Genomic DNA, 26,808 nt, shown 5'->3' with positions numbered 1-26,808 from the left:
ATAGAAGATTGGTTAGCTAACAGAAAATAGAGAGCAGGCATACATGGGTCTTTTTCAGTTTGGCAAGATGTAACGAGTGGTGAGCTACACGGATCAGTGCTGAAACATCAACTGTTCACAATTAATATAAGTGACTTGGATGAATGAAAGGTTGCGAAATTCGCTGATGACACAAAGTTACGTAGGAAAGTAAGTTGTGAAGAGGACATAACGAGGCTACAAAAAGACATTGACAGGTTAGGCGAGTGAGCAATGATCTGGCAGACGAAGTATAATGTGGGGAAATGTGAAATTGTCCATTTTGGCCGAAAGAATAAAAGAGAAGCATATTATCTAAATGGCGAGAGATAGCAGAGCTCTGAGGTGCAGAGGGATCTGGGTGTCCTAGTGCATGAATTCCAGAAGTCTAGTATGCAAGTAAAACAAGTAATTAGGAACGCTAATAGAATGTTATCATTTATTTTGAGGGTAATTGAATACCAAAGCAGGAAACATATGTTTCAGTTGTAAAGAACACTAGTGAGACAACATTTGGAGTACAGGTTACAATTTTGGTCACCTTATGTAAGGAAAGATGCAAGTGCATTTGAAGCAGCTCAGAGAAGGTTTACCAGACTTATACCTGGAATGGGTTGTCTTAGGAAGAAAGTTTGGACAGACTAGGCTTGCTTCCACAGGAGTTTAGAAGAGTAGGAGGCGACTTGATTTAAACATAAATGGCCCTGAGGGGTTTTGTCAAGGTAGATGTGGAGAGGATGTTTCCTCTTGTGGAAGAATCTAGAACTACGTGTCACTGTTTATAAGTAGGGGGTCACTCACTTAAAACATAAATGAGGCGAATTTTTTTTTCACTCAGAGGGTCATGAGCCTTAGGAACTCTTTTCCTGAAAATGTGGTGGAAGCAGTGTCTTTCAATATGTTTAACGCAGAGGTGGATAGAGTCTTGGGCAAGCAAGGGGGTGATAGCTTATCGAGGGTAGGTGGGATGCAGATTTCCGGTGACTATTAGATCAGCCATGATCTTATTAAATGGCAGAGTAGGCTCGAAGGGCCGAATAGCCTACTCCTGCTCCTTGATAGTATGTTCGTATGAAGTGCCACTTTAGCAAATCCCTTCAGTAAATCAAAATACATTACTTCCTCCGATTCCCCCTTATCCACAGCTCATACTACTTCCTCAAGGGACCCCAGTAAGTTCCTTATACACGATTTCCTTTTCACAAAACCCACGTTGACTCTGCCTGATGGTCTTGAGCTGATCTGAGTGCTCTGCTATTACTTCTTCATTAATAGCTTGTAACATTTTCCCTACGACAGATGTTAAGTAACAGGCCTGTAGTTCTCGGATTTCTGTCCCCCTCCCTTTTTTGAATAATGGGATGAAATTTGCCATCTACCGATCTAACGCGATCTTGCCCGCATCCTGGGTGTTTCGGAAGTAATAACCCATAACGGTGAACTCGACGCAGAAGGAGTCGCTAAAGGATGAGAATATTTAGAAGGGGACTGGCAACACAATATTGCCTTTGTATTTCTTAAAACCTCTTAAAATTGCAACTATTATTCTCTAGTTCTGATAATAGCTCATCGATCGAAACCATTAACTCTGTTACCCTTGTCATCGGTGCTACCAGGCCGGCTGCGTATTTCGGTTTTTTTGTTCTGTCCATATAACTAGCTTTCGTTAAATTCGAAATGTATTAATTAAATTAAAATTGCTCATCTGCCCTGGTGGGGTTTGAACTCACCTCTCTGGATTATTGTTCCAGGCCTCCACGATTTCAAGTTCAGCATTCTTGCCTTTATGCTACGGCTCCATTAACTTGCTGATTGTCAGATAATATCATATTTTTCTTGAAATATATCGATCATGATCTCCTTCACGGACAGATACAGCTCGCTCCGAGCTGGCCTCAGTGCTCTCCAGCCCGTGGTTGTGATCATTCTCCACAAGCCTGAGGTTGAATCAGGGCCTGTGATGGGGTGGGGTGAGGGGGAGGGGGTTTGGGGGATAGGCGGTGCTTGCAATAATTAATGCTAATATATTAGTAGCAGGGATAGAACTAACAGGAGTGAGAAACCGAATCAATATGTAACGGCATAAAGTATAGGTAAAGATCAATCAGACTAATGGGATTCATGATACGAAGTACCTTATTGGGAAAAGGGTATGGAGGAAGCAATATAGAAGCAAACATATGGAATGATAGAGGGCAAAGGAGATTAATCAATTTTACTGCCCTCAAATAAACCACAATGTAAACTTAGTGGTAGTGATAAAACTGATGGGGCTTTTAAAATGTGTGGGAGATTTCTTTCTTACACAGTATTTAAAAATCCCAACAAATGACTGGCGTCGCTGGATACGGTAATAGGAAATGACCTAAACAAGGTAAGATAAATAAACATAGGGGGGCATCTGGGCAATAGTGTTAGCAACATGCTCGGATATAACAACATTTTAAGAGCACAAGACGAAAACCAAAGTAATAAATCAGGAAAGCGACATTTTGTGAGTGATAATCGAAACATGGGGAAAAAAGCTAGGACAAATGATGACAAATAAACAAAGCAGAAGTGGGAATCATTTGAAATGGTGATCCATAGGCTACAGGGTAAGTATATCCAATAAAGATAAAGAGCACACTAACGAGTAGCACATACCATTGATAAACAAGGGAACATATAGAAGATTGCAACTAGCAAAGGAATTGATGAAAAAGAGAATGTTAAAGGTTTAATCAAAAAGCCGAATGAGCAATTTGGAAATCAACAAAGGAAGTTCTAAATTAAAATTTGAAGATCCAATGACAATGAAAAGTGATGAATTATACAGTCACATATATGACAAAGAAAAAAATGTGACAGAGATAGAACATCACATTATAAACTCAAAAGAAGTGGCAGCGAAATTGCAGAAATAATTCTTGTTCAGAACATTTCAATTGTTATCATAATGAATAATTTGAACATCCCACAAATTTAATATTGGTGTGCTGTTTCGAGAGAGGTTATTCAGTAGTAATTATATGGTTAATTTCCGGTTAACATGCCAGTTACTCCTCATTCAACAAGGTGCAGCTGTTTACAGCGAGACTCAGCGGAAAGGAGCACGTTGTCACCCTCCAGCAATTCCAAATCGATTGCAGTTTGCGGGCCCTTCAATAACACACCTTATACTGAATGATAGGTCGGAATTTTACGTCCCTGTTGGTGTCTGGCGTAATGGCAGGCGTGAATGGAGAAGGCCTAACATCTGTTTGGCGACGTTGTGAAACCAGCTTGCCGCGAAGCAGCTCACGGAAGATGGAAGGTTACTGTTGATGTTTGGAGTCTGCTTAGGGTCGTGGTTTGCATAGGAGGATCGTCGAGGGGTGGAGACGATGGTCTAGGTGTCACTGGGAGAGCAAGGTCGATGGTGGCGGGAACGTGTGAGGGGTGGGAGAGAAAGATTTACATTTGCCTGGGAGGAGAAGGTGTTCTGAGGGTGGTGACACTGGAAGGTGGAACCAAGGTGCTTGGGAGAGGGAGATGGAGTAGGGGGAAAAAGGTTGTAATTGTGGAGAATGCGTCAACTGGGGAGTTAGTTGTACGGGGGGAGGAAGGACCCCAGAGAGGGGGTGCCTCAGGCAGGTCAGGGCCTCGATGGGAAGAAGGAGTTTGGAGGGGGGAAAGAGTCCAGGGGGAGGAGGGTGTAAGGGTGGAGGAACGTGTAAGTGGCCGGGTGGGGGAGAGGTTTCCAGGTGAACTTGCAAGGGACAGGTCGGTAGAGGTGATGACTGCTTCCTGGGCAGCGAAATGAGGGTGGGTGTGGTATGAGGGAATAGTGAGAATGAAAGAAAGCAGAGTGAGCTGGAAGATGGGAAGGTCAGTGTGCGACAGTCGTGACAGAAGGGATGACAAGGGTGGTTGGTGGGGTGTTGGAGATGGACACGGACCATAAGAATGGGAGCGAAGAGGTTGGAGAAGTCAATCTGGATGGGGTGGGACTCGCAACAAGTTAGGGAATATGCACTCTCCACTGGACACCCTGGAAAGGAGGCGATTCTTCCTGGAAGGTAATGCTGGGAAGGTGGAAGGCGATGCCAAGGGAGCCAAACGTGATGGGGAAAGGGCATGAGGCAGGGAAAAACAAAGGGGAGCTGAATACATACTTCACAACAACTATCTTTTAAAAACGTGATTGGAGTTGAGGGGCTGGCTGGCTGGCAGCCAAGAGTACACCTCCTCCATTGAAGAGTTGGAAATAAGCAGCCTGGAAGTCCCATCACAGCGCTTACCCATACGCTCCACCAGTGCAGAGACACACGCCTTGGTGGAGCCTAGATATGGATCAGACTCAGGTTCACAATCTGGTGGTCAATGCATGGACACATGACTGCAGCAGGAGGAGGCAGGTTCAGCTGAGCTCCCCAGCACTCAGAGGACTGCTGGGGAAGAGGCATCTGTGAGGTGCAAGTAAGGTGATGAAGCCCTGGATTTACTGTTGAGTCTATTAATATATCACTACTTTGAGAACGCTTCCAAAAATATTTTATTGGCAGGAAAGGCAATTGTGACATCATCAGGCCGCGAAAGCGCTATGTAAGTGCAACATTTATCTTATATTTGATAGGGAAATGGATCGTTTTTTATGGATTCTAAGGGAAGGTAAATCTTAAGTAAATTATCATCGAATATCGCCTTGAGTAGTCTGCTCCTGTTCCTATTTCTTATGATTTTAATGCGAAGGGATAATTTGATAAAAGATTTTGACTTTATAAAATGGATTAGCAGGATAGTCGTGACAAATATATTTACACATGTGCGAGATAGTAGAACTGTAACATTAGAAATAAAAGATAGTGGCTAACCCAATTGTGAGGGATCTCTTTACCCAGGGTACCTTTAGGATATTAACTTCGCGACCCAAGGAGCAGTTGACACCATTGACATAGACGTATTTAAGTGGAAGCTAGAAAAATACTAAAGGTGGAAAGAAACGGAAGGATGGTCATTGGAGCTTGACGAAGAAGGTTGGAGGAGAATCGTGAAGAGCATAAACACTGACATAGACATTTTGAGACGAGTGGCGTGTTTCTCCGCTGTAAGTTGTATGTAAGACTGCTATGTAATGCTATATGACAAACTGATGCAACTAAGTAGTCATATAGCATCCCATCAGACTAGACACTGGCCTTCAATTTCCTTCGGTCCCATTTGAAGCCTATGATAAGTAACGCATTGTTCTCATTGATTTTACAGGGAGTGAAGGTTTCAAGAATAGACGCAGGTCCTGATGCCAGAGTCTTGCTGTCTTAAAACTCCTGCTCCTTCTTCCTGTTCCAATTGTTATGACCTAGCAGGCGATGCGTGCCAGGTGGATCAAATCTACGAGGCAAACTTGATCACGTGGTCACAACTACTTTGCAATTTGTATTTTACTTCGAGATGCGTGTCCTGAATTCGGAGGTAATAAGGCCATCACGAATTCAGAATTTTTTTTAGAAAACTAAATTAAACATTTATATAGTAAAATGCAATCTTTCAAGCACATGTATAGGTCTACAAATTACCACTATATTAACTGGTAAAACCCCTAATTCTTCCAATTACACCCCCATTAAGGCAACAGTAAAAACAAATAGATTTAAACAGACGCAGGCAAAGCAACACAATACCATGGATAGGATAATTCAAAGTTAATTTTCTCAGCTTCGGTTCCTGCAGACAGCAGCTTGATGCACAGAGGCTGGAGGCTGTTCATACTTGTGTTAGATCTTGGAAATCCTTGCCTCTGGCACACAGCCTCATCTCCTTTATTCATGTTTCTCCTTTCTTAATGCGAATTCCATTGTTCCGATATATCTTTGGACGTTCACCTCTCTCATAATATAAATCTTTTCAAAATACTAATTTTATCATTAGCATTTGGGAAAAAATAAACGGACTGTTTGTCTTAGCTTCTGCTGGCCAGCCGAAACGTCTTACCATCTCTTTGAAACTTAATTTAACTTAATTTACCTAAACATGCAAATTTTCCTTACACCTCATATTCTAAAACTTCACCCATGTTTATGTATTTAGTATTTCTAACCTAGCTTCTTTTTGATTACTCTGAACCCCCAGACCAGCTGCTGAAATTCAATTGAATCCCAGATACACACACACATACATTATCCAAACGCCACTATTAACCCATTTTTACAATAACTCATACCAATATTACGCGAATGATTATATTTTCATGACACAATCAAGTACAACACAATGTATTGCCAGTGTATTACACATGGTTAGTGTAGCATTCAGGTTACAACAAGGTTAGCCCCGGTGTAACTGTAACAGTGCTGGACTTTGGTGATGCTCAGGGAACCCGGGTCTATCCGGTTGGCTTGCTTATATCGTTCTATGCATGCTCCACTCCGCTTTTCCCGTGTTTCCTCCTTGCCCCATTCTGGAAATCGGTGAAATCCAAAAACACATAAGTTAGCTTACCATTTGTCCCGTGCTTGGTCTGTGGAAACAACAAGGACAATTCGCACCTATTGCTCACATTAATTATTTCAGTCTGTCAATGCACATTACTGAGATCAGACGTTGTGTCAGAGCGGCCCTGTTTGGAATAGACTTCTGTTTATCGGCCGTACCTGGGCATAGAAGGTGCTTTTTTCTCTCGCCTGGGTATCCCAGTTTTGCTCTGCTCTCTGAAGGTGAGCAGGGGAAGTCGGACTCCCCGCCTCTCCTCCGTGCATGCTCTGTGGAGATTGTTTGGAGAAATATTAGCTGCTATATATTAAATCAGCAAACGAAGATAGAGGGGAACCAAATCAACGAAAAATAAACATTTTGGGTGAGTTTAATTACTGCAGGTCAGGCCTGTAGTTAGTAATGTCCCTGTGATAATAGTCTTACAAGTACATCGCAGACATTTCATTCGCAACTGGCCTCATTTATCTGAAGATACATTCATCATCTGTGTTATCAGCAATTAGGCCAAGAACTGGCGCATGCGCTACTCAACATTTAACGCACAATCAAGTCCAGAGTTTGATTATTTTAGAAGTTAAATTTTTTTCGGGGGCTTTGGGGCCTGGAGAGGAGCGATATCACTCAGTGAGCGGCCCCAGTCAACGTGCAGATGCCGCTTAGTAGTTCATGGGTGGGGGTATCGGGTGATCACAAAATTGAGCGGAATATGGTTGAATAGGCGCCTAACCAGGCACTGACAAAACGGAAAAACGGATGACGGTGTCTGCGAGAGCTGGAGGGTTGCCTGGACTCGGGTATCATTGTTGTGCTGATGGGCCTCTGAGCATACTTCATATTATGGAGGACATTGAGGATACCATGAACTCAGATGTTATGCCGTGTGCTCCAACATGAGCAGGAGCATTTCTGACGCCCCAGGACAACCAGTATAACTATGCTGTGAGTGTTCAGGACAGTGAAATAACAGCCTGTTTCTCATGAAATTAACCTGAAACTGACCTGCTGCTCGAACTGGTTGGTCATGAGCTCTGGAATCGCCCTCCTTTCGGAGAAATAAATTACATCAACGATCAATTTAATCATGTGCGAAGTGTCCGCCAAAAAATACCCAACATTCGAGCAACGTGACCCGACTCATCATCAGTAGAAAATTACCATAGGATTCAGCAGGTGGACGAGATTGTGTCCATTTTACAACAGAGCGCACGGTTTTACATAGAAATAAAACAGAACCGATGCTGAAAAGCAGAGTTATTGTTCCAGGTCCCGGTTCTGACCAAAGGTCATAATCATGAAGCATCAATGCTGCTTTTATCTCCACAGGTACTGGTGAACATTTCCAACATTTTCTGTCTTTAGATATCACGTATTAAATTTATACTCCTGGTTCAGGTTTTCTGCCCATGTTTGCTGCCCCTCCCTGTACAGTCCAACGTTAGCGGCATTTAACATATGGAGTTCACACCATCACCTTGAGTAATCGGCAAGAACAGAAACACAGTCAACTTTAATGTTCGTTGCTGGTGAAATTATTCTGATCTGCCTGTCGAGTTGGGTCCTTGCCCTCATCATCTCACTGGGCCAAAACCGACACTCTCCCTGTGCGATAAACGCTGCTCTCGAAATCGAGAGCTGCACCATATAAGCTCCCGGCCTCCTGCCATAGCATTTCACTGTGTCTAGACGGTAACACCCCGTTTTAAATCAGGATCATGCCATCAGGTCTATCTATTTTGCATCGCTTGACAAGAACTGCCAGCAACAGCATCATCAGTGAAATCATTAATCCGCCCGCTGCAGAAGCAGACACCAGGAGAAAGGGGAAAGTACGGCCTTGCTTACCTAAAAGGGACAGGGGAAGTGGAATGTGAGCATTTTAAAGTGCAGATGATGCTAAATAATTAAGAAACGTCAGTTAACTGACATATCAAAGTCATCCTCTCTCATGGATGGACCGAGGAACACCGCATTTTTCATTTGCTTGAGCCCTATAGTAGTAGTATTAAACAACCAAAGTGCAACACAGGTCGACGCACACAGTAACTATTTGTGGTAAGGTCAACACTTTATTCAGGTTATATATCGTATTTTACTTAATGTTTGTACAGCTTTCTTGCGGATTTGTATGGATGCATTTGTTTGTCTCACTCTGTGCCCCCAAAGCACACAAATAGATTAAAAATAAATCTTGTTCTATAGATAAAATGCATTATAGGAAAGTTTCTCTGAGAGTTTAAGAATCTGGTTCCAGTGGATGAACTTGACCGTTCATTACATTACATTACATGAGTACCCCGTCTGCTTTTCGTGCTGAGTGATATTATGCTGAGGGATCTGCTCGGTTTCGTCTGGCCCCCAAAGCGTTATTGGATTTCGGAGCGGCGTCAGGGGAATAAAAATGTCGCACCTTTGCTTCATGAATAGAAGTGTTAATACGAACAACTGTGGCCAAGCCATCCTAAAGTGGGGTGAAAAACTTTAAATATCGTAACCCAGGGAAAGTTGGCCTTTGGGGGAATCGTATTTTCTAGTCAAATGAAAGTTAGTGCTGGTTGTTGAAGGCAAAAGGGAGTTCGGCAAATTTGATGGTGTTTTTTGCTAAATTACCTGAGATGACCGATGGTTGGTTTGGATTTGCAAAAGGCCTTTGACAAAATTCTGCATATTAAAGTTATTAACTAATTTAAGGCTCAGTGGATTAGAGGAACAGTCTACAGTAGACCAAGGGACAACAATCAAAGAATAGTGAGAAGCAGTTGATTTTTTTTTTGGAGTGGTGGCGTGGTGGGGTGTGTGTGTGTGTGTGTGTGGGTGGGGGTGGGGGGGGGGGGTGTTTGTGTGTGTATGTGTGTGGTGCATCGAATGTTGTTTTTCCACCGCTGTTATTAGGAAAACTCTTTTCGATAGCGCTTAATGATGTGGAATTGCGTATATCGGGCATACTGTCAACATTATCAAGTTATTAAAAAGCCCAGAAATATGGTAAACAATGAACAGGGTAGTGGCAAAATGCAGTCGGCTACAGACAGGATGGCAGATTGAGTAGGCTTAGTGTTAATTAAATTTAATGCAGAAAGATATGTAATGGTGCGTTTTGATTAGAAGAATATGGAGGTGTTGAGGTGGAGTGGGGTGTGGGGCTAAGGGGGCTGGGGTGGGGCAGCATGGATAAATTATGGAATGTAAATGGGTTGCTGGAACAGAAAGCCATGAGGATATAAGTATACAAATATTTCATGGTGGCAGGCCAAGTTGAGTATTACAAAATGGTTATGCTCGGCTTTGTTAATATTGGAATAGAGTTCAAAATGAAAGCAGTTTTGTTCAACTTTATAAAACACTCGTTAGTTTTCACCTGAAGAATTGTGTCAAAATATGGACACCACACTTTCGGAAGGATATCAAAGTCTTTGAGGGCGTGTAGAGGAGATTTGCTAGAATATTACCAGGGCCATGGTACTTTCATTATGTGGAGAGGCAGGATAAGCTCGGGCCATTCTTTATAGTGCAGAGAAGTTTGATAGAGAATTGATGCAGATGTTTATGACCCTGATCAGTTTGATAGGGTAAATAAGAAACGTCCCAGTATGGTTAACCAAAAATACAGAATGAGGGCGATTTGCAGAATATGAGAGGATACATGGGTAGAAAATTTCATACACAGTGTGTTGATGTGATCAGGAATGGATTTCCCGAAGGCACAATATAAGCAACTTTAATAGTAATATTCAAAAGAGGATTGGTGAAAAGCTTGAAGGGAGAATCGCTACAGGGGTATGGGGAAACCGGATGACTGAGATTAACTGAACACCTCTACGAAACAGCTGGCACTGATCCGATGAGCCAAATGGCCTCGTTCCGTGCCGTATGATCATTATGACATCTATCACTTCCGGGGACTTTGACATATCATTTTAAACATGTGTAGCGAATCTGCACTCACTACATTGGCCTTAATCTTATTCCCGAGACTATTGACATTATGGCAGAAGACAAATCACCAAACAGCTGAAGTAGTCGAGCGCTTACATGACAGGTCTTCCTGCGACCTCCTCTGTCAATGCATCCAATTCAAACTTTTTCTCCACATGTAAACAGCCTTTCTGATTCAATTATTTCCCCGTGAAGTCTATCTCTTTCTAAAGTGCAAATCATGATAAATAGTGATGAACCTATTGGCTACCTCCTCCACCCCCGCCCCGCCACCGACCCCCCCCCACCATCCCACATTAACTGCCCGAGTACAAAAGTAGGGAGGTTATGCTTCAGTTATACAGGGCGTTGCTGAGACTATGTCTGAAGTATTGTGTACCGTTTTGCTCTCTTTAATTAAGGAAGGATGTAATGCACTGGAAGGAATTCAGAGAAGGTTAACAGGGCTAATACCTGGAATGGGCGGGTTGCAATAAAATGAAAGGAAGAGCAATTAGCCTTGTATCCGTTGGAGTTTAGAAGAATAAGATGCGACCTGATTGAAACTGATCAGGTCCTGAGGGGCTTTGAGAAAGTGTATGTGGACAGGATGTTCCCTCTTGTGGGAGAATCTAGAACTAAGGGTCACTGAATAAAAATAATTTAATACAGATATGAGGGGATTTTCTTTCTCTCAGAGGGTCGTGAGCCTTCTGAACTCTCCTTAAACGACGATAGAAGCGCAGTCTTTGAATATTTTAGGGCAGAGGTAGATAGGTTCTTGATAAACAAAGGTAAGTGGGAACGTGGACTTGAGGTTACATTCGAATCAACCATGGTCTTATGAAATGGCGGAGCAGGCAAGAGGTCTACTCCTGCTCCTAGCTGGTATATTGTATGAAATTTTACTCATTCTCTCTGGTTACATGCAGGAGCCGAACTGCACACAGTGTTATAGATGGAAGGGCAAGGCTATTAGAACACTCTTTTATTGATGTATCACTGCTATACATCCTAATGCTTTTTGTTTTGCCTGTATCCTCATGGAAGTCACTGTGAACCTTTAGATAATGTACATAATGAACCCTACCTATCTTTTCTTGCTTTTATCATGGGATGTGAGCGTCGCTGGCAAGACCAGCATTTGTTACCTTTGAGAAGAGTGGCTTGCTCGGCCAATTCAGAGTCAACCACGTTGGTGTGGGGCTGGAATCACATGTGGGCCAGACCAAGTAAAGGCGGCAGATTTCCCTCCCTAAAGGACATGAGCGAATCAGGCGGGTTTTTACAACAATCGAGAATGGTTTCATGGTCCAGATTAGCTTTAAATCCTGGATGTTATTAATTAAAATCAAACTCCAATTTGAACCCAATTCCCCAGAGCATTAACCTCGGCCACTGGGTTACTAGCCAGTGACATTAGCACTACGCCACCGTCTCACTTTCTTTCCCGTTCGAGATAATTTAATTCAGAGCTCATCCCACTCTGCAGATTCTTGGCATTCGTTCTGCGCACTTGTATTAATATACCGATATCCACGTCAAACATAATCTACTAGTGTCAAGTGCGCTTCGGCACCCTATCAAACTACAATGTATTTTGCTTTGCTCCTCAGCGGTTCTGACACCATTACAGATATGTACCATCCGATTTGCGGACGATTCCGGTTAGAACACTGCTGGAAAACATGAAATGTAACGGCCCATAGACCGATCCTTACTGTAGCCAACTAGTAGCCAACCTTCGCTTGGTATCGATATCATCAACAACTATTCTCCGGGTTACCCATCCCAACCACGCCCTGCCCTAGAATCGCACACAACAACAAGCTACATCGTGACATATTCACTGTAGCGTCCTTCACCTAATTTCTTTAAGAATGTTCACTTTCAGATTAGGTCGAAAGGAATAATTACCGGGATTCAGCCATCTTCAACATACCTTGATGGAAAGTTCCTCAAATCTGTCCGGGTTTCGGCTACAAATGCGTTGCGATGCAAGGTTCCACATTCCAAGTGTTTCCTCTTCACTTTCTTTGAAAAATTGTAGAAGTTCTTTATAGCTCACTCCAATCTCCATTAGATCGGCGAGGCCGCACTTTGAAAATGGCCCTAACACTTGCATATGTCCGATATATGGATGATACGTTTGCTGTATTTAAATCCGCAGCTGCATGTAACAATTTCCTTACATGTTTTCATGGGCTCCATTCTGTGCTCAAATTCATCCATGAGATGGAACAGTAAAATGAACTCCCCTTCCTTGACGTACTAATTGAGGGATCTCCCAGGGGGTTCTCTACCATGGTCTACAGCACGCCTGCTAGTCAGTATACGTTTTGGGATTCTTATCGTTCCACATTCTATAAGATTGGTCTTATCATCAACTTGTAAATAGGTTCAAGCCATTTGCTCACCATGCAAGTTTGATGCTGAAATAGGGCGCATTAAAGGCATTCTGCAGAACATTTTGCTTTTATACCACGAAAGCCCATGAACGGGCCTAAGGCTGTCACTTTCGGCCCTGAAAAGTGCCCAGTTTACCACAGATTACCTTGGAGAGGCAATGTATCTGACAATCCTAGTGCTTCCTTTTCACTCTCTTTGAATAATTGTTGAAGTTCTTTCTAGCCCACTCCAATCTCCATCAGTTCGACTGTTTCACGCTGCTACTATGCAGTCGCGACAGAGTGGTATTCGCCACTAACAGGATGCTACCGTTAAGCTAAAACGATGTTCTGGCTATAGCACAAATGCATAATGTGGTATATGTATTTCAGTGCCAGTGTGATGCTAGGTCTGCAGACCGTACGTCCCTTAGACTGGAGGATCGTATGTCCCTTTCGCTGTTAACATTGGGAAAGATACAGACCGTACCCAACATGCCCGTGCTTGGAAATCTCAAAACACTGTGTAAGTTGGCCTCTCAATTTGACACATTCGCGTGTGCTGGAAGCTACATATATTAATACAAAGGGCCCTGTTCTTTGCAGACGGTAAGAACATGTACCCAAGTTGCGCCTGTTTCCGCTAAACTAAATTCGCTGACTAATTCCTCAGCGCAATGCCTTGACGAATCAGTGTCAAACTGAAAGTGCCTGGTTTAAAATTTCAAACAATGCTTCGCACTTAACTGTCAATCACCATCAATGGTGCAATGTCCATGGCAAAGACATTCCCCAACCAATGAGCACCCCCTTCACATACAGAATAAATTGTTCTTTTCCCCTTTTTTGCTATTCCTGCCAGTGCCCTGATGAATGCAAAACGAAAAGCATCGAGTTGTCTCTTTTTCAGTAATACCCAAAATGGAATTTCTGGGTTAATTATTTACTTTACCTCTACCCGTGCAAACCCCCATTAGTCCACTTCCCACTCTTAATATCTTCATTTACAATCTGTATTCATTTCAATTTCAGGAACTAACCTCCATTGACCTGATCGCAGCTCACCTCTACCCCCGCTCCTGTCACTCGATGAAAACTGTAAGCTCAGCAGCCACTACCTGCGGTATCAGCAATTCAAACATCGTTTTCCCATACATCTTTTCAACATGTTACAGTGGTTCCATTCCTGTCCTAGCATTACCTCCGTCTGCGCCCCATTCAGCGACTCACTCATTGTTAGATTCACGAAACACAATCTTCAGCTCCTCTATGAGAGTGCAATCATCATATAATCTGAAGATGATTACACACGGTTGTTAAATTATTTGCTACCCATATCATTTTCCCAATAATTTCTCTTCCAGGCCTTCCGTTCCTTATTTGAAACATATCTTGCTCCCTGGCACCAGGAGCTATGGGGGATATTTCGGTTTCATCATCGCTATGCTGCTGGAGTCTTAGGCCGAGTTGAAGCAGGAGATATTCCGCACACGGTTTTCACAGTCTGAAGCTGAGTTCTGCTTTGTGGAAATGTTCCTTATCCAGTGTTTCAAAAACCCACTTCTCAGCTGTTCAGATCTAAAGTCTGTAGCATTCATAAATAGATCAGAAATGGAACTCATATCTATTACTGCAAATATATCCAGCAACTGCAAATTAAGAGAAATCCAGCTATATTCTCCTGTTAGCGTGAGCAGATTATGTAAGTACAGGCAGTGTCTTCACTGCAGTAAAATATATAAATCTAAACACAACTTGTTTGTACAAATGGAACGGGTTATGAGGAAATAAATTATCATTGATAAAGTAACTTTTATCCGCATAATAAAATCTGCTGTGATGAAATGTGCTCATTACTTTATTACATTAATTATGCAGTAAACGACTCTTTAGTGTTTATCCTGTTACCATTCTCCCTTGCTATCACTTTTCTTTCTCAGACTCCTGGTGCCACTTGTCTCTGTGTATAATTACATATATTTCCTGACACTGACGGGGCGGCAGTGGGGGCGAGGTGCGTTAGGGGGCGATGGAATTGTTGGGTGGAGGCGGTGGAGGTGAGGGAATCACTTGACTCCTGACTGTAGCTCTGCATTTTCATAGAATATTGAATGAAGTGATGCACAGCACGAATATATTCAAAGACTAACACATTTCTTCCTGATTGGATAAATGTTGAGAAATAAAGTCAACTAGTTCGACACTTTCTGTTTGTAACTAGTGGATATAAGTGCCGAGGTTACTAGAACAGGCCAGAGGTTGGATGTTCTGCACCGAGTGATGAAGCTGTTGACTCCCAAAAGAATCTCCACTATTTACGAGACAGGATTCTGATGGAAAAACCTCCTCCTGTCTGCATGAGAATAGCTGCAAGAAGGCTCGACATGGTCCCGCAAAATATACACCTAACGTCAGTCAACTCACCACATTATACAGCCTTTGTCTTCATCATCTGCGTCTCGGTGTTGCAGTCCGTGTCATCTACATGCATAACACCACCCCCAAGGCTTGTTGTGCATCACCTGTCAAATCCGTGAGCTGCAGCATCTAAATGACAAGGGCGGCAGCCACATGGGACGAGCAGGACTCCATCTTCCCCCCAAGTGAGGCATCATGCTGACTTGATCATTTATCACCGTCCATCCCTTATCACAGGATCAAAACTCCGGAAATCCAGACATGGCAGCAAGGTGCCAGCACCTTCAAAGCATGGACTGCAGCCAATAAAGGAAAGGGTGCGGGACCACCTTCTCAAGGAGGAATAGGAATAAGAAATTAATGCTTAGCGTGCTAAAGAGGCTCTTATCCTGAGAATGATTTATGCCAAATAACGGATATTAAAAGCCTCCATTAGAGATGTCCCATAGGAGAGCAATAATTGGCTTATTGCTGTCATTCTAATTTGCACAGTCCGGTAAATGTTGCCGCTCTTTGTGAACAGACAATGCAAATGCGGGAAAATAACACCTCAAATCAGTCCTGAGAGAAAATTCCTCTTGTTCTTCAGTTACATACTCTCTGATATTCACTTGTATAATTGTACGCGGGTCCATTCCCCCTCAGCATCACTCACCATGCACACTAAGATCAATCCCGCCGCCAATGGAAACCATTCCTGCCCCTTCTTTAACGCTGCAAAAATACGCTCCGGAGTCTTGGAAACTCACATTCTGCAGGTGTAACTGGGAAGATCCTTGTTTGGAAGGCATAATTATTTTCCTTGTGTCTGTCGCCGGATCCGGAGTCGTGTCATGCTCCTCTCTCCACGAAGAAACATCCAGCATTGCGTCGGGAACAAAAAGTCAAACAGAGCGATTGATTGACAGATTTGTACCTTTCACCGGAGTCACACGGTCGGGTCGAGCGCGCTCCCGTCAGTAACTGTCAGAGATAAACACAAACAGGAATTAACTGCAGCGGTAATGATTGGCAGAATTCCAAGGGAAGAAACTACGTTAGATATTGAAGGGAAATTCCCCTCCCTAATTTGTCAAGCAGGTATAAATAAAGACAACTGTGTAAATAATGCCCAGTGATGAGAGGTAATTCAACATATGGAATATAGGCATCCTGTGGCGATGACATCGGTCACTCGAGTTGCAAGTCAGTGGGGAACACTGAAGGATGCGAGAATAGAAAGATTTGAAGATAACCAGAGGTTGGACGTGCTGCAATATGGCGGAGGGCAAGATAGCTGATGCTACAACATCAATGTTCAGGTTTAGCCTTAACGTGAGAGGTGAGAACATTCAGTGGGGGTTGAAACCACCCGCATCTCATTGTTTCCCAAGTGAACATGGAACATTTTTGAATGGTGTGAATGTTTCCGTATTGATGCAACTCTTAAATAATTTAAATTGTGAGGAAACGTTTGCAAATACTTTCCTGCAGGCGCGGTGAATACCGTTTGGTTCTATTCCCTGTATCTTGAGCCCAGGCTGTTGGAGTTGTTCAGTGCAAAGTACAACCGGACGACTGTAAGCATGGTTTTGGCTATCAGTGTGTCCTTTGCTATCGAGAACCATGAAAACTAACCTAAGACAATCCGTCAGACATTGAGCAGATATGGAGCGGTGAAATTGCAGGACACTTAGGTTACCAAAAATATAGAAATGACTGAATTCAATCTCAGTCCTAATTAGCTTGCACGGTTCTCGAAGGTTCATCAATGTTTGTTATTTCCTTGGCAAAGCGGATTTTAATTGTTGTCCAGTGGATAACTACTTCTGACTGGCTAATGCAGCTGGTGATTCTATAGAGTTGCTGGAGATTGCAAAATGTTGTTGACGATCGGTGTTGCTCCTTGTAGCTAGATGATGTTGTTGCTGATGACTGTGTGATTATGTTACTTGTGGTTGGCTGAAGTTCTTGATGTCTGTGTGATGCTACTGGGTGAACTGGATGCTGCTGCTTCTGTCCAGGGGATGGACCTGTTTGTGGTTGAGAAGTTGCTGGTGACCGGCCTTTCGGGTGGTGACTAAGTGATGGTGCTAATGAATAGGTAGTTGTTCTGTCGACTGCTCGTTATTGCTGATGATGGGGCTGATGACTGAGTGACAGTGGCTGTTTAATACTGTTGGTGACCGAATGTTTGTGCTTTAGACTGGATAATGTTGGAGTTAACTCAGAGTTTCTGATCGTAACTGAACAATGCTGCTGGTGATGCTGCTGGGTCATATTACCGACGGCAATGGTAATTCTGGCTGAACACAATGATGCTGGCGATGGAGCCTCGTTGTTAGTAATTGTCTGATGCTGATGTTGGTGACTGGGTGATGCTGCTGCTGGTGAATTCAATAATCTTCTGGTTAGTGACAAAGGATTATGGTGACTGAACTATATCAGTGCTGTTGAATGGTTGAGCACAATGGTTAATGCTTATTTCTGTTGTTACAGGATGAGCCTCCAATTATTGCGCTGTCCTGGCGATTGTGTTATCGTGTTTCTGATGATTGGTTGATGAGATTACTAGTGACAAATTGTGCCAATCTTGGTGACTGGGTGACACTGTCGCTTGAGATTGAAAAATTCTTTCGAGTTATCAACAGTCACAGATTGCAACTCTTTCGAGTACAATCACAGTTCTTGGTTTCCGGGAGTGGGACACGAACCCACAACCCTCTGATTCAAAGGCGAGGGTGCTATGAACTGAGCCACAGCTGACACCTCATAAGTTCTTTCAAGTTATCAACAGTCACAGATTGCAACTCTTTTTTTTTTGAGTACAATCACAGTTCTTAGTTTCCGGGAGTGGGATACGAACCCACAACCCTCTGATTCAAGGGCGAGGGTGCTATGAACTGAGCCACAGCTGACACCTTAGATTGAAACATGCACCTGCTGATGGCTGGTAATAATAATCCTTGTTGCTGAGTGATACCATTGCTGACGGCTGTTTAATGCTATTGCTCGTGACTGAGTGCTGCTATTGCTGGTGACTCGGCAAATCCGCTGCTGGAGAGGGGCTGATGTCATTGAAGGTGCCTGGGCGATGTTATTGCTGATGGGTGATTAATGCCGCTGCTGCTGATTGGGTAATGCTATTGCTAAGGACTGAGTGATTACGCTTCTCGTTATTGGCTGATGATGCCCATTATGTCAATGTAAATATTATAATTATTGTGCGTTGGAGCATCCGGCTGTTGGTGCTGTTGCTGGTGTCTAGGCGATGCTGCTGCTGGTGGCTGGACGCTACGTCTGGTGGCTGGGCCATGGTGCTGCTTGTGATTACGTGAAACTGCTGGTGACTGAGTTTTTCGGCAGGTGATTGTATGTCACGTCTCAAATTCAGGTGATGCTGCTGGTAACTGGTGTGTTTCTGCTGTTGACTGATTGCTGCTGGTGGGCAGACTGATTGCCGTACTCATTTTTGGATACTGCCGCTGGTACCTTGGTAATGTTTACTATGGCAGAGTTATTCTGCTGGCTACTGGCTAATGGTGCTACTGATGACTGGGGAACGCTGCTGGTGCCCGTGTGATTGTGCTGCTGGCAATTAGGCGATAGTATGACAATGTATTGATGTGTTCGTGTATATGGGAGTGTTAGTTGTACTTTCCCTGCTGACCTATTAGAGCGACTGTTGGAGTGACGTTGCAGGCAAGCCCCTCAGTTTTGCATGTATGAGCGTTTTGTCTGCTTGTATAAGTTCTTTGTGTGTGTTCCCCAGAACTTGCGTATGTTGTGTGCGTATTATGTGTGCTTTGGCTCCGTTGGCCCCTCTGTGTATTTCCCTATGGGTGAGTTTATGAGTTAAGTATATGTTATATTTGTTTTGTCTCCCTGTGTTGTCTTTTAAGCGTGTGTTCTGCTCTCTTCCACTGACTTCTCAGGTAAGTTTTTCAGTTTGCATGCAGGTATGTGCAGATGCATGTTTGTGACTATATGCGTCGGCGTTTCTTGTGCATATGAGCAACTGAATATGGGTTGCCAACTCATAATCATCAACTTAATATAAGTTGTCGAAACTTACTTTACCTCTTTTCTAAATATTGAAAGTTAAAAGCTGTAGAAGTTCAAAAAAAGTTGTGTGTGTAGGCACATGGCCAATTCAAAGTGTAAGTTGGAAATCAAACTGTGAAGAGGTCATGAAGAATATCTAAAGTGGATATCCTTAAGTGAAGCAAGTGGGTAATATATAGTTGCGGCATCAGTGGGAAATCCAAGGTCAGCTTGTTAGGAAGAACAGATAAAAGAGCAAAACTCCAAATGCTGTGATGATGGAGAGGCCTGAACACCAACAGATCCACCAGAATCATTTCAGCAGACCTGATCGTGACCCGTGTTTCAGATTCAAATTGAGCTCTGTAGAAAATGTAAAGCTGTGGTGTGAGCACAGGAAAATAGTCTGCTATTGTATGAAGACTGTCTAGTAACAATAATTATTCAAACAATATACAGAAATGACCATACTCGGTGAATCACACCATTGAGCCAATGTCTCAGGCACCTCCATCACCAACCTTGGGTATGGCATGCCCCATCGGCCAGATAGATCCACCACATGTCACGGTTCACGCGGGAAAAGGTTGACCTGGGAGTCCTCAACATCGACCTCGGAGTCCATGAAGTGTCATGGTGTGAAGTCAAAATTGCGCAATGAATATCCCCTGTTGATTGCCACCAACCACAGTCCCTCGATTCATAAATCAGCACTCCTCCATGCTGAACGCTACGTTGAAGAAGCACTGAGAGTAGCAAGGGCAGGGAATCTCCACTGGATGGCGGGCTTCAGTGCCCAGCTCGGTATTACCAATACTGACCAAATAGGTCACTTCCTGAAAGACATATTTGCTAGACTAGCCCTGTGGTAGTTGTTGAGGGAACCATCAAGAGGCAAACAACGCACTTTACGTCGCCCTCATCAAATTTCCTGCCGTGGATGCCTCCATCGAAGGCAGAATTGGTCAGACTGACCACCACACAATCTTAATCACACTGCGAATACCTTCCATTTTATTGTGTGGCAGGGTCACCACACTAAATATGATAGTGTCAAAATTGATCTAGGAACTCATAACTGGGCTTCTTTGCAGAGCCGGGGGCCATCAGCGGGAACTGAATTATGTTGAACCACAATCTGTAATCTCTTGGCCCAGTATGTCTCACACTGCAATATAGGCATCAAGCTAGGAGAGCAAACGTGGTTCAATCAGCAGCGCAGGAGGCAAGCCCGCAGCAGTGTCAAACACATACAAAATGAGGTACGGTCCTAATGACGCTACAGCACAGGAGTGCAGGCTTTCCAAATAGCGGAAGCAACATGCGATCAACAGGCCTTAGCCATCCACAAACTAATGCGCTAGATTGAAGATCTGTGGTCATGCCACATACCTTCAAAAATGGTGGTGGATTATTAAACAGCTAAGCATAGGAGGAGGCTCCACTAATATCCCCAATCTCAATGATCGGCGAGCTCAATACATTCACATGAAAGACATTTACAAACGTCTTCAGTCAAAAATTCATGGTGGATGATACATCTTGGCCACCTCTTCAGGTCCATGTGTCAGATTTTAATTCACTCCACGTGATATCAGGGAATGGCTGAAGCCACTGGATACCGTAAAGGGTATAGACCCCTACAATATCAGAGCTTTAGTGCAAAATACGTGTGCTCCAGAGCGAGGTCTGTCTGAGTCAAGATGTTCCAGTACAGATACCATGCACGCATCTATCCAAAAATATGGAGATTTGCCCAGGTATGTTCCACATACTTCAATTTTGCCAGCGCCCTTGATCTCATACTCAGTGAAATGCTGACACCAAGGTCGCACTCTCTCACCTCACCTCATGAGTTTGGCTCTTTTGTCCATGGTTGGACCGAGATTGTAATGAGGAGAGGAGTCAAGTGTTTCAAACGGAGCACCACCGTGCAGTTTATTGCTGTGTAAGTGTCACTTATTAGCACTGTGGAAGACACCTTCCATTACTCTGCTGGCGACAGTGAACAGACTGATCGGGCAGTAATTCGCTGGATTAGATTTATCCAGATTTTTATGCAGAATGTTCAGCAACAGCTGTTAAAGAATAATGCAAAATTGGAGAAGACAAGATTATGCTTTGTTGAGTTCAACCTTGAGTCCATGTAGCTGTGAAGCGCCTGTAAATTGACGTGCCGTTCTTCAAGCTTATGATGACCTTCATTTGAACAATGTAGGAGTCTGAGAGCAGAGAGGTAAGGTGGGGGTGGGGGGGGTGGGGGGCGGTGGTAATAGAGTGTAGAAATAAATTGACAGCCATCATGGATCTTGGGGTCCTAATGGGGCTAGGGGTGGGGCGGTGTACAAAAGTGTTCAGACATGTGATTACAAAATCTGTGTTTGGTCTCCCGCATATAGATGAAACAGCATCTTGAACATCGAATGGATGCATACTAAATGGCAAAATACATTTTAATCTCTTTTTCTGAGGATGGAGTGCTGGGTTCTCCGACGTTGAGAAGGGACACGGTGCAAAGGCTTGTGTTGCGTCCGATTTGTTTGAAAGTGAAGGTACCTTGGGAAGGGGAGGGCGTGTTGGCCGTGATTGAGCAGTTCATGATGATACTGCTTTCATATTTATGCCCCCTGTAGGCCCACGGCTAGCTTCTTTATTTGTCTCACGACCACCTCCTTTTGCCTTGCACCATCGTCAAGTTTGTCCATGAATCGCTCCTCCCTTCCAGCCTATCCCGGAGCTTCCCCTTGTTCTTTGTCCCTTACACGCTTACCCTGCCATTGTGCATGTTCAAAACCTCGGAAAATCCAATTCGTTATCTGGTTCTGATTGTAGTACATCGAACAAAAACATTACCTTTGTTTCTCTCCCGACAGTTGCTGCCACACACATTGCGTATTTCTGGCGTTTTCTGTTCTGCTAAAATTACCGGTTTTCGTTAAATTCCAAAGTTAAACTCCTCATCTGTCGCTGTGGGATTCGAACTCAGCTCTCCAGGTCATCATTTCAAGCCTCGACGATTTGAATTGAACCATTGTAACCATTAAGCTACTGTAACCTTAATGTGCTGATATCTGATTGAACCATATTCAGACTGATGTAGATCGGTCACGATCTTCTTCACGGAGAGACACAGGGGTTCATGGAGGGAGCTGACCTGAAGACTTTCCAGCCCCACGCTATATTCATTCTCCGCTGGCTAGAGATTGAAAGTACCCATGAGATGTCCACGGGACCTTGAAGCAAGAGATACAGGCAGTTGACAGTCCATCAGAATGGCCCTTACCAACAGCTGGCCCCATACAACCACTAACGCGTATCCAATCTTCTCAATGAAGTAGACATATTCTCCTTACAGCATGAATGCATCCGCAAAATGTAAACCCGAAAGTGAAAGGAATTTAAACCTTCAAAGTTTGAATTCAACTAAATTAAGATGAAAGAGCAGTAGTTCCTCAACCGAACTGTCTTCGATCAACGACGTCCAGCCACCAAACATTATGCCAAGCCGATAAATGTTATTCCTCATCTACATAGAACTTTTTCAGCACTCTCTTCATACTCAGATTTCTTCGCGAATAAAGCCTAAAATAAATACAAACGTTCCAAGCCTCCACATTAACATAAATTGCCAGGAAGCTCTATGGAATAGTTAACAAATTACACGGATCAATTGCTTGCTATACATAAAGTAATAAGAACAGGTGTTGAAGAGGAATCATATTGCCTGTACAGAAATATACACAATATTCAAAAGAAAACGGAGATGTGAAGAAATGAACACTAGCGGAAATCCAGGCGCAGTTGGAATAACTGAAGGATTCGTAAATTAAGAATGGGACTAGCAATAAAATATTGCAGGTTATAGCTTGAACAGAAATCCAGAGTGGCAATTTTTTTGTGGGGGAACTGTACTAATTAATGATAATATAATCGTAGCAGAAGATAAGTTTTACAACCAGCAGGAGGTTAAAAACAGGAACCATATGGAGTAACATAAAAGATAAGAACAAATCAGTCAGACTAATGGGGTTATGATACAGAACACCTTAAGGGAAAATGATATGGGTAAGAAATATGGAAGCAAACATATGAAATGATAAGGGAGAATAGTCATTTTTACTGCCCTCAAATAAACTAGCATGAAAAGTTAGCGGCAGTGATAAAACTGATGGGGCTTTTACAACGTGTGGAGGATTCTTTCTTGCACTGTATTTAAAAATCCCAACAAATGAGGGGTACAGCTGGATAAATTAATGGGAAATAACCCAGACAAGACAAGGTAAATAAGTAAAGGGGGGCATCTAGACAACAGCGATAAAAACATATCAGGGTTTGACAACATTTTAAGAGCACAAGGGAGGCAACAGCCAAAATAATGAATCAGAAAAAGGGTGAATTTTGTGAGGGGTAATGTAAACCTGGAAAATAAACTGGGTAAAATAATGACAAATAAACAGAGCAGGAGAGGGAAACATTTGAAACGGTGAGTCATAGAGCACAGGATAAATATATCTAATAAAGATAAAGATCACACTAATGGGTAATGCACGTCATTGATAAACTTGGGAATATGGAGAAGATTGCAACTAGCTACACTTAATACAAAGACAGTAAAGGAGTGGATGAACAAAATGAATGTGAAAAGTTTATGGAAATGCCGAAAAACAATTTGAAAGTCGACAGAGAAATATCTAAATAAAATGTAGAGGATACAATGACAATAAATAGTAATGGGTTATAGAGTCTCAAATGTTACAAAGATAGCAATATGGTAGAGATAGGCCGTCGTGCTATGAACTCACAGAAAGTGGCAGCGAAATTGCAGAATTAACCCTTGCTGGAAATATTTCAACCTTTATCGCAAAGAATAGTTTGGACATTCCGCAAATTTAATATTGGTTTATTCCTTCTAGAGAGTTTATTCAGCAGTAATTATAGCCTTGGTATTTGTTTAAAATGCCAGTTACCCCTCACTCAATAAGGTGTAACTGTTTACAGCGAAACTAATAGCCTAAAAGGAGTTCTTGTCATCGTCCAGTGACACCAAATGGATTGAAGTTTGCGGGTTCTTCAACAACACACCTTATACTGAATCATAGAATTGCGGCAGCTACTTCTAGATTTCTGCTTTGAACTGAGTTTGTGCAGAGTCTAGAAGTAACTGCTACTTTATTAGGTCTAAACTGATGTAACTGTCAGCAATTGGCGTTATTATTCCAGTGAATTGGACAACAAAGTCTGGGGTCTGCGCCGGCTCAGAATAAACCCGAATTCCGAAGCTGTTGTCAGTGATTCTACGTATCTCCAGAGGGTGCGCTACAGAGCAACTCTCAATGGGAAATCAGGTGAGCAGAACTTTCACTCATCAGCTGAAAGTTTCAAATTGTAAACCACTGAGCAAGTAACACCTTGTTGAATGAGGTGTACCTGAGTTTGTAATAGTTTACTAACCTCATAATTGTTGCTAAACAGTCACAATGTTCCTGAGTATTTAAATATATACTTGCGGATTATCAGCATTTCCACAATGATAAGAAGCTACACATTTCTTTTATCTTTCCTGTGTTTAAGGCCGTATTCATTTTATTTCAGCGCCATCTAAATAGAATCAAAACCATCTATTTCTCTAACTGAATATAAATCGGGAATTAAGGGCATCAAGTGCTATCAACTTTCTAGCTGACGATGTATGAGTAACTAAATATCATTGGATATTTGCCTGCTTGCTAACGTCAGGTTGTCGCATACGACAGTATCTTCCATCTTGGCACCAGACTTAATATTAGTGAAACCATGCCACAGAGATTTCTGTATCTCTATAGCAGCTTACCTTCTGCTTAATATCAAGCACTCTTGTTTCACCATTGGCAGCAATAATTGGTCACAATTTTCTTTTTCTAAAGTTTCTTTCTACTTTTTCAGATTCGAACTTACCCCAATGCATGTTCCATTAATATAGTCTGTTTAATGATGTTAAATAATGAAGGATATTTAGTGCAGTCTAATGACTTGTTTGCTGTCTGTGAGAATACTTCAATGTGATTGGATGCTTCTACTTTGCTTGATAACGTCATTGTTACTGGACGTCTGGTGACGTTGCCTTGCTGCCAAATTCACACAAACATCGAGAAAGACAATACCTGCCATGGACATCATTGGATTTTTGTGGGACATTTTCTTCAAAGCCAGTAATGATCTTCATCATTACTTACATCGCTGCTGACAACAAAGAGCGGGTAATTAAATAATTAACGTTCTTCATTGCTGGTTAGAAGTGCTTATATAGTGAATATGACATTGGAAGAAGGTATCAGACAAAAGGGAAATATTCAAGATTGGAAGAAGATAGAAAACTAATAAACTGAAAGAACGTAGTGAGGTTGAAATACGCTCTTACACATTTGAATATGTTAGAGAACAAATGGCAGAGAGGCTGGGATCTTTATTAATGACACTGGAAGTGAACACAGCTCCTGGAATAGTGAATTTGTATCCTATCGTTTCTGAAGAGTTGGCTGCAGAGATCGTGGCCGCATTGATTTTTACCTCCCAGTACATGGACTTGAAGGTCACGGACGTACAAACGTAACCGCACAATTTGGAAAGGTAGAAGGGTGAGGGCGGGTTGGGGGTGGTGTGGAGGTCTGTGCGTGTGTGTATGTATGTGTGTGGGGGGAGGGGAATGCGGTTGTGCCGAAGGGGGGCGTTTATGGGGCGGGTTGAATGATGGATGTGAGAGTGGATAAAATGCACAACCATGGATCAGTTAGCCTGCCATTCGTTTTAAGGAAATGCCAGAATCAGTTAGTGAGAAAGTGGTAACTGGGCATTTGGAAACAATGAATATTATTTCGCAGAGGTAACACTATTTTTGGAAATTTATTATTTTTCTTTGAAGATGTGAGGGCAGACATGAGGGAAACAGTCGATGCAGCGATCCTGCATTTTTTGATAATATTATATAATGTTTGGCAGAAGAGGTTAATGCAAATAATTATGGATGATAGGCTAGGGCATAATATATTAGCATGAATTGTGGCTTGTTTAAGGATAGATATGAGAAAGAATGAATCATTGTAATTTTAAGTTGGCAGGTTGTTATTAGTCGAATTTCATAGGGGTCAGTGCTTTAGCCTCATCTACATGCAATGCATATCAATGATCTGCATAAAGAGAGAGAGAGCGTAATGTATTCAAGCTTGCAAATAATGTAGAGTTAGGTGAGAAAATAGCTGCAGACAGAGAAAATACTGGGAGGGGACATAGAAAGGTTCAGTGTGTGTATAATGATGTGGCAGAAGGGATATAGTTCGGAAAGTGAGAAGTTATACACTTTGGAAGGAAAGAATAATGTTAAATGTAATATTTCTCTTATGGTGGGAGATTGAGAAAGATTAGTATTTATTGGGATCTGGGTGTCCTTGTACACAACTCACAAAGGTTAACATGCCGATACAGCAAGCAATCAGAAAAGTTGATCACACGTTAACACTTATTACAGAGTGTTAGATCATACAGGTAAAGATTTTTTACTACAAACGCTGATGGTGGCAGTGCGACTGCACCCGGTGTGTGTGCCCAATTTTGATCTCCTTAC

The sequence above is a fragment of the Cetorhinus maximus genome, chromosome 6, assembly GCF_964194155.1.
Source record: "Cetorhinus maximus chromosome 6, sCetMax3.hap1.1, whole genome shotgun sequence".
Taxonomy (NCBI): domain Eukaryota; kingdom Metazoa; phylum Chordata; class Chondrichthyes; order Lamniformes; family Cetorhinidae; genus Cetorhinus; species Cetorhinus maximus.
The sequence above is the reverse complement of the archived record's forward strand: the minus strand, read 5'-3'. Positions refer to the sequence as shown.